The 13,147-nt window shown below is 39.1% G+C and overlaps 1 protein-coding gene across 1 annotated transcript in view; it reads right to left on the bottom strand.

Annotated features, from left to right (window-relative positions):
- The window catches only part of LOC124856368 (receptor-type tyrosine-protein phosphatase gamma-like), a 176,313-nt gene that overhangs the window by 89,691 nt on the left and 73,475 nt on the right, over positions 1-13,147 (bottom strand). The window lies entirely within an intron of this gene.

Below are 13,147 nucleotides of genomic sequence, written 5' to 3'. Positions count from 1 at the left end.
ACATGCTTCCTGGCAGCTCTGTGACCTAATGGCTGAGATGTGACAGAGAAAAAGGAAGAGAGCTCAGAGCAAGCCGAATCAACTAGGGAAAGAAGAGAGCAGATCCAGTTTACTGAGCGATGCTGACTGAGCTTTTAGCAGCAGAGATGGCAACCCTTTCCACGCTGGGAAAAAGCAACCGGTCATAGTCTACAATTTCATTATTGCTTCATGAATTTGCCAATACTTACGGCGGGGCTCACGTCCGTCATTTTTACCAGTACAGCCTTCTGTGATTCTGAGAGGCATTTCAGATCCCCACACAAGAGGCCTCTTGACAATAAAAGGAACAGTGGGAAACATACAATTAAGTTCATAAAATCTGATTTAGAGTATCTGAAAATGTATCAGTCTGCAAGCAACTACAATCACAGTGAAGAAACTCATCGTGGCAAAACTAGGGCAGTTTGGTGACTGACTGCTCCCAAGTCTAAATGGGGTCACGCTGCCAAAACTACGAAATCACACATAAGGGCGAAATAAGTGACTTAACAACAATGCAACAAAGGACACAACACATCTTTGCTGAGATTATTGCAGTTCTCAGGAAGTTAGATGCAGAAAAAATCTTAAATAAGTTTAAACTGTTAAAAGTAACTGAAAGAATGTTTAGAAAGTAAATCATCAGCTGCAACAATTACACTTCGAGTGTGCAGATCTTTGTATTCATGAGGGACTCTACTTTCAAAGGAATTTCTCGTCAGATTTCTTTGCTGGCCAAACTGCATAAGACGACTCAATTATCAGTGAACCATGAAGGTAGAACTATAACGCCCTCAGTGGGCGTCAGCAGGCTTCAGAAGAGGAGTGGAGGAATACGCAATGAAGATCTGTGAATAAATTTCAACCACAGAATCACAAATGCACAAAATAATAGCAAGACTCGCTTCCTTACTCTTTTAAACCTCATTTTCTCCATGTTGTCCGATATCCTTGGATCTGAATGAGATCTGAGAGGGAAAAGTACTTGACATATCAGCGCCGTTTCAAAGAATGAAAAAAAGGCAACCGAGGGTCACTGTGGGATACACTCGCACGGATGCATGAGCGAGTCCTCAGTTATACTTCACCAAATTAAATGGGTCTTTACGTGGCCTTGTCAGTTTGGAGAAAAACGACTACGCAAAAAGTAATGACTTTATTCACGGCAGTACAGTGGTAATGACATAACAAAAAAAAAAAGCAGTAAAAAGAAAAAGCTAATAAAATATTTGGCATGCTAAGAAAAGTAATGGGAAGTTCACCCCAGCCATGTTTCCCTCAAGCCAGTTTCTGACTATATAGTTTTCACTGTAGCTGTGTTGTTTAAACAACATAGTGTGGGCAGCTTGTTATTGTCAGTTTTAATACAATGAAATGTTTACACTGGAACTGGAGAATACAGACAATGAAATATACACAATTCTCCCAATATAGTTTCATATTAACATTTGCGTTCCTAATGGTAATTGAAATTATGGTTTGACATGTAAACAAGTAAGAAATATAGTTTCTGAAATTACCTAAAAATACAGTTAGGCCAAAATTATTCATAATCCTGGCATATGTTGATGTAAAGTTAGTTTTATTTAATCAAGAAGTTTATTCCTGAGAATTTATCTTTCGACAATTTCAAAAAATAAAACAATGTAAAAAATAAGTTACAATTCTGACAGAGATAGTTTTTGACAAAAAATATTATCTACATTTTATTAAAAATTACTCAAATCTAGATTACTCAAACTCTTCTAAAAAGCCCATGGACATTTATTTTTGCATTACAGCATTCACACTGTTCTTGGAATTGTTCTATTTTGCTCACATGGTTGTTGGGAGAAAAGATAAATAAATAGTACAACCTTTGTCTCTCCTTCTGTCTGTTTTCCTCAATGGAAACTATTTTCTGAGTCCAAGATGGGGGAACTTTCTTCACCTTTGCCCTTCACCACATCTCTAGTATTTGAGGGTAGAGCTTGAGAGGCACTCACTCCTGTGAACAGCAGACTGGTCCTTAAACTGCACCTATCAAGAAGCTAATGGCTTGATCTGTTACTGTTGGGTAGAACTTAAAAACTAAAAGCTAGCTTTTCTGTAACAATAAGTTGAGGGTAAAATTAAAAGTTAATACCTTCAAATAAACACAACAGTAAACATATATAAATGTATGATTTTATGATATTTCGTTGGAAACCTATGACGTCTGAATAGAAAATATAAGAAGAATGACCTACTATGCTAACCAGCAGATAGTTTCATTGTAAATTTGACACAAAAAAAAAAAAACTGTACAGCTGAAAGTATACCTAGCCGATCCTTTGTTGTCGATTTTTTTATTGGTGCCCTTTGATCCCTGATAGGGGAAAAAACTCTCAGATCTGCAAATAGTTTCTATGTAGTTTTATTTTAGCTTGTTGCCTCCACAACGTGTCCCACAGACTAAATATCTTCCTTGCAGCGCACTGTCCAGAAAACAATGTGGGCTACATTGATAATTGGCGAACATTTTGGGAAAAACCTGGTCTGATCCGGAGAGACGGCATCCATCCCACTTTAGATGGAGCAGCTCTTCATACTACGAATCTGGCTGAATTTATTAGTTCTCCAATCTTCTGACAACCCAGGGTTCAGACCAGGAAGCAGGGTCGTAGTTTAACACTCCTCTCTGCAGCTTCTGTACTGCTACCCACCCATTACCCTATTAAGACAGTGTCTCGCCCACGGCCAAAATTGAATAGATTAAAAAATAATCTAAAACGAGGAAATCAGGTAAATCTAACAAAAGTAAACACAACTCAGACTAAAAAGAAAAATAAAACAATTAAATGTGGCTTGCTGAACAGAAGATCTCTCTCTTCAGAGACTTTGCTAGTTAGTGACCTGATTTGTGACAATCAGACTGATTTATTTTGTCTCACAGAAACCTGGCTGCAGCAAGAGGATTATGTTACTATAAATGAGTCAACTCCTTCTAATTATTTAAATTTTCACATTCCTCGAAATACTGGGCGAGGAGGAGGAGTAGCAACCATCTTTCCGTCCGATTTATTGACTAGTCCCAGACCAATCAATACTACAACTTTTTTGAATATTTAATCCTTAGTTTTCCTCATCCAAATTGCAAAGCACTAAAACCACTTCTGTTTGTTGTTTTGTACCGTCCACCAGGCCCTTACTCTCAATTTTTAGATCAGTTTTCAGACCTTTTCTCTGATTTAGTGTTAAATACAGATAAGGTTATTATAGTGGGGGATTTTAACATTCATGTTGACACTGAAAGTGATAGCTTAAATATAGCCTTTAATGCTATCTTAGACTCAATTGGCTTTGCTAAAAACATTAACAAACCTACCCACCTTTGTCTTCACTCTCTGGACCTCGTACTGTTAATTGTGGAGTACCACAGGGTTCAGTACTTGGGCCAATTCTCTTTACTATATATATGTTTCCAATAGGTAAAATTATCAGGCAGCATAGAATAAATTTTCACTGTTACGCTGATGACACTCAGCTTTACTTATCCATGAATCCTGGTGAGCCCAATTGACCTCCGATAATAAAGTAAAAAACCTTGGTGTTATTTTTGACCAGGACATGTCATTTGAATCCCATATTAAACAGGTTTCTAGGATTTCCTTCTTTCATCTCCGGAACATTGCCAAAATTAGAAATATCCTGTCCAGGAGTGATGCTGAAAAACTAGTGCATGCATTTGTTACTTCAAGGCTGGACTGTTGTAATTCGTTACTATCAGGATGTCCACAAAATGCAGTTAAAAGCCTTCAGCTGATTCAAAATGTTGCAGCAAGAGTTTTGATGAAAATTAAACAGTGAGATCATATTTCCCCTACTTTAGCTTCCCTTCATTGGCTCCCTGTTAAATCCAGAATATAATTTTAAATTCTCCTCCTCACATATAAAGCCCTTAATGATCTAGCTCCATCATACATCAGAGATCTGATTGTTCCATATGTTCCTAACAGAGCACTTCATTCTCAGACTGCAGGTTTACTGGTGGTTCCTAGAGTCTCTAGAAGTAGAATGGGAGGCAGATCATTTAGTTATCAGGCTCCTCTCCTGTGGAACCAGCTCCCAGTTTTAGTCCGTGAGGCAGACACCCTGTCTACTTTTAAGGCTAGGCTTAAAACTTTCCTTTTTGATAAAGCTTAGAGTGGCTTAGGTTATCCTGAGCTATCTCTGTAGTTATGCTGCAATAGGCTTAGGCTGCTGGAGGACATAATGACCACTTTCCCCCCTCTTCGCTACATTCTCACACTACTCTCCAATTTTGCATTATTTGCTGTTATTTCAGGTTTTAACTTTGTTCTCTCTCTTTTCTCTTCCTAGATGCTACACCTGGCCTGACTCTGTGTCTACCTGTGACACCTTTCTGGAGAGGGGCATCGTCCAAGCTCTGCTGGCAACAACTTAATGCTCACCCTCTACCGATGATCCACATGGCCCTGTCTTTCAGTGTTTAATCCTGTCTCTCTCCTAGACATGGCAATTGACTGAGCTTTTACTGTGACTAACTATGTGCTCTCTTTCAGACTCTAACCTTGAAAACTGGCTCAGAGTTTATCTGTTCATTCTTTCTAGGTGAAACGACTAAAGGGGCTACATCCATTAACATTTACTTCTTTGCTTCTTTGTTCTCTTTGTGTCTCTGTTCTGTTCTCTCAAACCCCCAGTCGGTCGTGGCAGATGGCCACTCACACTGAGCCTGGTTTTGCTGGAGGTTTCTTCCTGTTAAAAGGGAGTTTTTCCTCTCCACTGTCGCTACATGCATGCTCAGTATGAGGGATTGCTGCAAAGTCAACGCCAGTGACTGTCCACTGTCTCTACATGCTCATCCGGGAGGAGTGAATGCTGCAAGTCACTGGCTGGATGCAATCTGCTGGGTTTCCTTAGACAGAAAAACGTTTTTATCCAATTGAATAAATAACTGAATCTGACTGCACTGTTCAATGATTAGGATTAATTGGAATGTATGTACCTGACTTTTGTGAAGTGCCTTGAGACGACATGTGTTGTGAATTGGCGCTATATAAATAAACTGAACTGAACTTCAAACAATCTAACTAATGTTAGCATTTCCAAAACACTTAGCTTCCAAAATATCTAATCAGTGACTGGACCATATTGCCAAGTCTTATAAATGATCAGTTTCAGGTGTTCCACCTGCCTTATAATGCAACGGTTCAGTCTGTAAGCATAAACAGCTGACTTTGGTGCATGACTTAATATAGAAACACTAAAATCACATAATAATATAAACAAACATTAAGGCAGATGCAGACTACTTCAGCATTCAGGAAGGTATAATTACTGTTTTCCTCCAAGGAACCTGGTGTCTGTGAAAGCAAGGGCATCAGTTGCTTGTTTGAAGCAGCTGCTCCAAAGCAAATGTAGCAGGGGATGTAGTCTAAATGTAGAAGACATTTGATTTTTTTTACCCCTCTTTTTTAGCTACATTTAGTTGCCGAACCACACCACAGCTGCCATATTTGCAAGTGCTTTTCAAAAGTGGATGATGCAGAAAACCTTTCCTCCACAGGCTGTACAGATACAAACGTTGAATGCCTTTCATAACTACTTTAAATAAACAAAAATCTTTAATGGCTCTTGTGTTTGCCCCCACCGCCAACAGTAGAACATTATGTGTGTTTTTTCAAACTGCTAAGACCTTTTAGAGTTGCACAGGCAGCACCACCTCTTCCCACTTTGCATTCGTCTCAGTGGGTTGCTGTGGAAATAGGTGGCTAGTGATGGTACAAATTCTCATCTAGATAACTACTGGTAAACCTGTTTTAACAGACACTGGACAGAATTCGAACTAGGCGGAAAAATTTGGAGTCCTGTTACACTGAAGGCTGCAAGATTGGCAGTAGTAGAACGGTTCTAATTTTCACAGCTAGTGTTTTACACCTCAGAGGTCGCGAGACTATCAAAATGATTTTCACCAAACAGGACCTTTAAAACCCTCTTGTCTGTCTTACTTGGTGTGTAGCATCACCTTGTTCACCTAAACACAGAAACCTTCCTTAAGTCTGAGAGATCCCTTTTTAAGTAAATCTACCTGAAATCAAAGCATAAGCAGGAGTACAGTGATCTAAACTCACTGGCCACTTTATTAGGTACATCTGCTCATTTAAGACAATCAGCCAATCACATGGCAACACTCAGTACATCTAGGCATCGAGACATGGTGAAGATTATTTGTTGAAGTTCAAAGGGAACATCAAAATAGAGGTTTAGGTGAATCTGAACATGGCACAGGTGTTGGGTGCCAGACGGGTTGGTACGTCAAAAACCTCTGATCTGCGGGGTCTGCCGATCACAATAATCTCTTAGGTTTAGTAAGAGGAAGATGTGTGAATCCAAAGTTCCTTCATTAAATTGGCTGGTTCAAGATAACATTAGGGCATCAGTAGCTTAACAAACTACTCGTTACAACCAAGGTATGCAGGATACCATCTCTGAACGCACAACATGTCCAACCTTAGAGCAAATGGACTCCAGCACTAGAAGACCCCACTGGGTGCACTCATGCTAGCTAAGAACAGGAAACAAAAGAGAGTTTACACAGGCTCACTAAAATTGGACAGTAACACACTGGAAAAACCTTGCCTCGCCCGATGAGTCTTGATTTTAACTGCAACATTCAGATGGTAGGGTCAGAATGGTGTAAACACCATGAATGCAAAGATCTGTCCCGCCTTGTAACAATGCCTCAAGATGCTGCTGCTGGTGTGTTTTCTCCTTACTACCACCCAGTGTCACCAGAATAGGGGCGGCCATTGCACCCCCCTTTGCCGGCCATGATCTGGTCCCAACAAATATTCACGGCTTCACCCGATTGTGCTGAGAGGTTGTGATGGATGTCTCTCTCTCCCTCTCTGGCGCGCTCGCTGTCTAGAGACAGACAGGCACAAACAGAACGTTTGTGCGTTTTGAAACCTGACAGCATCTACAAAAGCACGAGTGAGTGATATACTTAAGTGCGCAATGAAATCAGAAGCGCAAAAAAACACCCCTGTCCAGTTAACACGATTGCCTCAATGAATTTGCAATACCGGACGTTTCAGCGCAAAGTTCTCAAATTCTGGGAAGAGTGGATGCCAATATGTTTCTATAACACTTGCAGTGTTATTAACTCACTAAAACTGCAAATAACTGCGTTCATTATTAGTCTGTCATCCATGCGTGTACCAAAGGCAGCTGCAATTTGCAACAGCACCGCGCAGTGCGCACCGATGGCAGGTCGCTATGTGGAGAAAATGCAGGCAGATGAAAAGAACAGCAATGACCTTCTCTGTTCGTGTGAACATCCATGAAATAATAGAAGAAAAAGATAATCAGGACCTGTGGAAGCCTGTCAAGGTCATTGTTTCATTTTCTGAATACAACGCCAGTCAGGAACGGCCGTCACATAATCTCTCCAGATACCAGGAGACACCAAACTGTTTTTAATGAATGGAGAACATCTATTTTACTTTTTCTTTTATTAAAGACAATTAGTAATTATGAAAAAAAGGAAAAAACGGTTGTTTGGTCAGCAGGCCTGCAAAAACTGTTCAACATAATGACAAAACAGAAAACAATGTTTTATTTTTAAATTTTCTTTATTTTAATAAGGAAATATTACATCTGACAAATCAGATTTACAATGAAAACACCCCTGTTTATCATTATTCTACCGGTTCATGTATCAATGTAGGCCTAATGATTGTTCTTATAAAATTGTTGTTGGGATTATTTGTGATATAATAATAGTCTATAACATGAACATATTTGGTATTTCCTGGGCTATATTAGATCTCAGTTCAGTGACATGCGGTGAGGTCCATGACTGGTGAAGCCCTGAATCCTCTAGAGTCGAATGTACAAATATATGAACCCAATACAGAAACTGATATTTTTAAAAGCTTTAATTAAAAGCTTTTAATTATGCTTTAATTAACTCTATACTGATCAACAATACTACAATATTTAGAAAAACTAAATATTCAATATAAGGTCAAATTTGATTATCTAAATAAAAAAAAATTTTCCGCTGATCCTGCGGCTCATCGATGGGTTGCACTGTGATGCTGAGGGTTCAGCCAAACTGGAGCAAAACCACAAAGAAACATCTTCGACCATGAACTGTGAGGGAAGTCGTCCACTCCTAACGGCGGATACTCCTATGGGCTCAGTGAGAACCACAGCTGGACTGTCACTGAGCGTTTTCCTGTGTAGCGAACAGATGCCCTCTGCTCTGGCCGCTTGAAGCACGCAGGATGTTGTTGCGCTGCGTCATTCTGAATGATCCAGCTCTTGATGTTTTTCCTTTTGTTATGTTCTGCTCCTTCTTTTCTGGACTGTTACAGTTTGCTAAGCTGTGTCGTCACAGTCCACAACAGCAGGTTTGTCATGTCAGCCTCCACCCTGATGAGATTATTTATCCTCCCTGTTCATTTGCGCAAGGCGCCTCTGACTGCGTATTTACACACTCGAAGCCTTTACGCTTCTCTCTTAGAATCTGTGGTTACATAACCCCAGATTCTATGAGAATAGGCACAGCCCTTCAAGGTCCGGGGTTTACTGGTTCCTAAAGGCTGAAGAAAAAATGTCTTCTTAGGGAACCGGTTGTCCGGTCTCATCATTTATACTGAGACCGGGGTGAGCCCCACTCAGCAGGTAGCAGGAGGAATAAACATAGTGGTCAAAATACATTAACAGAGACTCCAAAGGGCAATTTTTAAAGAGGGAACAGGAGGAAGGAGGGTTCTGGACTAAAGCCCCCAATATATCAAGACCCTAAAACCGCCCCTTAAGTACGCCTCAACATTATAGTGTGACAAAATTGAGTATGTGTGACGCAACACCCCCACTGCCCGCCCACCTCTAAAATGAATCCTGAGCCGCTGCTACAATCTACCTGAGTGCTGTTGCTGACCTTATCCATCCCTTGACAACCACAAAGTACCCATCTTCAGATGCGTAGTTCTCAAAGGATAATTTACCAGCTCACAAAGTTCTAGTTCTCTCAAACTGGTTTCTTTAACATGGCAATGAATCAAATGCACTCCACAGACACCAGATCTCAATCCAAACAGAGCCGTTTAGTAAGTGGTGTGATATTCATATCACAGATGTGCACCAGAGAAATCTGCAGGAACAGCATGGTGCTATCATGTCAACATAGACCAAAATCTCGGAAGGATGTTTTTCAACAACTTGTATAATCTATAACATAAAGAATTCACTTCTAAAGGTGAAAGGGCATCAACTTGGTACAAGCAAGGTGTACCTAAAAAAGTGGCCACTGAGTATAATGCAATATTGTGCTCAAATTGCAGACATTCTTACCACTATTTCCACCTTATTGTGTTGTCTGGTGGTAGAAACATCAGTTTTACCTTTATTGGAAACTTTAGAAGGTGGTAGATTCAAGCAAAGAACTTTGTCAAAATCAAACTGGGAGGTCAATGTGAATATTCAGATGTACAAATGTTTGATCATTCTCTCAGTAAATGTAAGGTCTATTACATGACAAATTTGCTTCTTTTTGTTACCCGTCAAGCACTACTTTCATTTTTTTTTTGCAAATCTATTTTTACTAAAGCCCTGCACGCTTGCAACACGGGTGTAATTTCTATCATTTTGTGAAACTACTAAAGTAATAACTTCCTTGGAGTTACTGCAGAGACGTCAGCTGTGGCAGGTGATTAAAGGTCTAGTTGGGATAGCTCGAAGGGGGTTCAGATAAGATAAGTACTTTCATCTAAAGTGTAATGTCAAAGCCAGAGTAGCAAAAAAAAAGCAGACAAGATCCAATACAACATCAGATCCATCGGATCATCACTAATCCTATGCTATCTTAACTATCAAAGTAAAAGTGCCGCGAAGACAGTCGGGAAGTTGAACTTGCCTTTTGCCATTGCAGCACATCACTTATTGACCCATGTTACATAGGTTTAACTGTTTGTTTATTTATTATAACAACAAATTACTTTAGGATGTGAGGATGACTAATTAGATACAGATCTTGGTAATTAGTTTGGTCTTTTCATTTTTGAATTATGAGCCTCATTTTAGAGCATCTGTGCTTCCAGGGGTGGTCCAATATGGTACTCTATGAAGATATTAACAATCTGCACTTATTTTTGGTAATCGATCTGCATGCATCCATCAAAAGTAGATCTACAGCCAGAGTCAACACTGTGCCTCAAGCCACCAAAGCTTTTCCTCTGCTTTTTGACTATCTGCCACAGACTTTGTAGGCCAAATTATCTTGTACAGTAACAGTGAATCTTCCAATACCAACAAGCTTCCTGCCACTACATCAGACGCAGGGTGTTTAGGATTTAACATGACTTTGTGTGAAAGCTGAGATCTCCTAAAAACGGTCTGTTTTTCAGGCACTACACATTGCCATGAGATTCAACTGAAGAGGACCATCCAAAAGTGGTCTTTTCTTCCCATAGTCAGGAACAAAAAAAATCCTTTCTTCTAAGTTTCTTGAGAATATTTTATGGCAGTATAACGACCAATTAATGGTACTGAAACAAATGCTGGTAAGACAGATGTATAGGTTAGATGTCTTCTCTCCTGTGAAGAAAATACTTGGAGCCAATAAAGCAATGAGGCAATAACAGGGAATGATGGTATACTAAGACTGTAAGCTCAGAATAACTGACCGTAGTAAGAGACTTTAATAAGTTCTTCCCATTGATGCCACTTATCCTCTGTAAAAAGTATTTTAAAACATAAAAAAAACAAAAAGAACACTCAAAACCTTTCATTGATTGGTCAAATTAGCTTGCTCCTTTATCCAAGCACAATAAAATATACTTTTAGTCTTACAAGAATGCATCTATTGACTAATGTAAAAATAGTCTTTAAGCTGACAAATTGTTGTAAAGTTTACCATCAAACACCAGCAAGATTTGGTACATGCAACTGTTGTAATGCATATCTTTATTGTCAGGCAAATATAATATTGATAATAATAAACTCTAACTGATGTTCGTCAACCCCAAAACTGACATTAGGATTAGGATTATTACATTTTCTGTTTGAACAATTTTTTCCATAGGATCACCAAGAGAGGCAAAATGCAGTCATTTTCCCCTTTTCCTACTGAAGATTAAAGCTTTGCACATCTCTACTCCACTTAGTCTCGCTCCGCTCCACTCGGAACCTGTTTGGTTTCTACCGACCCACTGAGAGCTGGAGTTATGGCTAATACAAACCAGCTGGAGGTCACCAAATTATTTTGGTTTGATCAGTGGTCATGATCTTCAATATTCCATTTAAAAGTGAGATGGCCCAAATGAAGATCAGAATTAAAATCAAACCAAATATGGTTGAATAAAATCCCAAAGTAGAATGAAATAAAGTTATGTGTGTATTTAACTTCATTTAATCATCACTTAATTCATCAAACCTATTTAGCAATATAAATAAACTGATGTGCAATAAATAAATAATGGACGTAGGTCGAATATTATGTTTACAGGTATGAAATGGGGGTATAAATTATCCTAGAGTCACTGGCAGCATATTTTCGCCTGCAGCAATATGTGAAGGTACGCCAGCATGGTACTGTTATATTTGTTTTACAGTGCAGTTCTTGTTACAGAACAAAACCAGATAACCTTTGACATATTCCAGATCAATTTTGTTAGATATTTTTGTGTGTTTGTTTAATTATTAAGAAATGCACCAATAAGTCACATGTGTGGCAGCTGGCTAAAGTAAAGCCAGCTCCTTCACAGCGGCATTTTTAAACAATAAATCCACACCTTTGTTACTACTCGACTGGATTACTGTAACACACTTTATAAAGGAATCAGTGATTCCTGTATCTGTCAGCTTTAGAATGTACAGAATACTGCTGCACAACTATTAACTAGCAAATACAAATTTGACTACATTTCTCCTATTTCAGCCTCCCTGCACTGGCTGCCTGTACATTTTAGGAATCATTTTAAAATTCCTTTATTTGGTTCTAAAGCTCTTAATAAGCTTTCCCAACCCTACCTGCCCAAGCTACAACATCCCTACACATCCTCTCATTCCCTCAGATCATCTGATCAGCCTATCCTGAGTGTGTAGAAGACGAAGCGTAAGCTCAGAGGAAAGTGTGCTTTTGCGGTAGTAGCTCCTAAATTATGACCTTCCCTTGGACATCAGACAGGTCTCTTCTTTGTCTCTTTTTAAATCCCAGACTTTAAATTGTTTTTACCTCATTCTGACTAATTGTAAGGCTTTTATTACAGGGTTATTTTATTTATTTTTAGGTTCTTTGATTTTATTAGTTTTTGTGTTATGTATCTGCTGTTTCATTTATTTATGTCGAACACTTTGGTCATGTGGGTGTTTAAACTGATCCATAAGTAATGTTGATATGGTATGGTAGAGTATGGTATGGTTATACAATATCATACCATAAAATACCATAGAACACTATGGTATTCTATGGTATGGCATGGTATGGTATGGTATGGTATGGTATGGTATGGTATGGTATGGTATTCTATGGTATAGTATGGCATGGTATGCCGGGCAAATACAAAAATCTCTAATTTTGTTTTCTTACTTATCAAAAGCACACAATTAAAAACTCCCGTCATTTTAGGCCAGTAAACACTTTACCCAGCAGCACATAGTTGCATGTTTTTTTTCCAGTTTTTTAAAAAGCCTCAGGCATAATAAAAATGGCTCTGGTCTTACTTCTGTCTTTTTTTGGGAAGCTTTTTTGAATAGAAGACACAAAGCAACTTCTTCTGTGGCAGAAAACATAGATGGTCGCCCTCCAGCTAAACATCCCGGACTAGATAAAAAGCATTCATATACACAACACATCCACCTAACATACAACAGAGATCCTTAGAGATCACTAAACACCTAGGAAGAGGAAGTATCACATTGTTCTCTGCAGGAGAGAATATCTGCATGGCAAGTAGTTTTTGGCTGCTATAGCAGTGTTAAAATTGTCATATTGGAAAATGCCGCAGATGTCTCCATGTAGGCGTCACAGAGGTGTGGTGGTTAGCACTGTCGATACACAGCGAGAAGACCTACGGCTAAAGTCTTAGCTTTGTTAGCCTTTGAGAGGAGCAGCATGTTCTTCCTGCATCTT

Source organism: Girardinichthys multiradiatus, chromosome 20, assembly GCF_021462225.1.
Source record: "Girardinichthys multiradiatus isolate DD_20200921_A chromosome 20, DD_fGirMul_XY1, whole genome shotgun sequence".
Lineage (NCBI taxonomy): Eukaryota > Metazoa > Chordata > Actinopteri > Cyprinodontiformes > Goodeidae > Girardinichthys > Girardinichthys multiradiatus.
This window is presented reverse-complemented; position numbering and strand designations above follow the sequence as displayed.